The sequence below is a fragment of the Temnothorax curvispinosus genome, unplaced genomic scaffold (genome assembly GCF_003070985.1).
Source record: "Temnothorax curvispinosus isolate PA1 unplaced genomic scaffold, ASM307098v1 QBEX01010053.1, whole genome shotgun sequence".
Classification (NCBI taxonomy): domain Eukaryota; kingdom Metazoa; phylum Arthropoda; class Insecta; order Hymenoptera; family Formicidae; genus Temnothorax; species Temnothorax curvispinosus.
This window is the reverse complement of record NW_020219833.1, coordinates 47257-48421: the sequence shown is the minus strand read 5'-3', so window position 1 is coordinate 48421 and position 1165 is coordinate 47257. Positions and strand designations below refer to the sequence as shown.

The following is a 1165-nucleotide window of genomic DNA, read 5'->3' as shown; positions in this document are numbered from 1 at the left end:
CACTTGAATTATTTGCGCGCATATCGCATATCGTATATTAATTTATATCCCGTTCACGGAGCGACGAATCGCCAGGTCGAAAAGCGAAGCGCACGTGTTGCGTGACGTCAGGCGACGCCAGTCGTGGGGTCACGGGAAACAGTCGTACGGCGCGGCGGCGATTGGCCGAGCCTGGAGAACCGGGCCAATCGCCGCCGGTGTCTGTCCGCAATGGTCGCGTAAACTTTTTCCGGCCATCTTGTTATTATTTTCGAAAATCTTGAGGTTGGAATTTCGGGAAGACGCAGTACGTACGAGCGAGCGTGACGATCGTCTTCGGCACTGTGTTCCCGAGCGACCGGCGTGAGAAAGACGCGGCTCGCATGAGGTTAGGAGCGCGGGGTTGCGACGAAGAGAACGGTCTCGGCGGTGGGTATCGTGCGAGCCTCTCCGCAGAACGGAGTCGATCTCGCCTCGCTAGCGACCGTCGCAGAAGTAGCAAGGGTGGCGGAGTGAGTGAGAAACTGTGAAGAGAGAGAGAAAGACGAGGAATGTGTACGTGCGAGTGACGAAGGCGGGAGAGTAAGAGAAAAAGAGAGGGGAAGAGTGTGCGAGAGTGAGAAGAGCGCGCGTGAGCGAGTGAGAGGGGGTGACACGGTGAGGAATGACGAGTGCGTGAAACGAGGTACGAAAGTTGGTGGTCGTGCGCGGGAATCAGCGATTGTGTGTTTGACCCTTTTATGCTTGTGATTCGCGCCGAGGTGGCCCGGCCGTCGGCGCGGAACGTGTGCTTTTTTTAATTTCCGAAAACGGCGAGCGAGTACGTGTATGAGAGTGTGAACACGGTAAGTGCGACGCGTCGTTTCCCGCGGCGCCTTCTCCGCTCCACGGCTCGACGACGCAACGGACGAACGGGGGCGGCCGAGACTCGGCGCGCGGGGACGCCGAGATCGCGCGAGAGCGAGGACGGCTTCGCGGCCGTGCCGACGGACGCGTCGCCGCCTCCTCGCCCGCGCCCGGGATAGCCGACCGCGTCGCCCGTCCGTCCGCGTGACGATCTGCGCCCGCGGTCGATTCGCACATAACCTTGCTTCCGATTGTCAAATGTAGGTTAGATCGGGCGGCCGCGGCGGATCGGTGACCTCTCTTGCGCGAGCACGTCGGAAAGCGGCGACTCCTTCCTCCT

General features: G+C 60.6%; 1 protein-coding gene across 2 annotated transcripts in view; it reads left to right on the top strand.

The window, feature by feature from the left end:
• The first annotated feature begins 247 nt into the window (after positions 1-247).
• LOC112459678 (exportin-1) overlaps positions 248-1165 on the top strand; it is an 8093-nt gene continuing 7175 nt past the window's right edge. The window contains exon 1 of one of the 2 annotated variants that reach the window (XM_025023915.1): positions 248-408. The gene's annotated coding sequence lies outside the window, so the exon portion shown is untranslated. The other variant, XM_025023914.1, reaches the window with a different exon arrangement.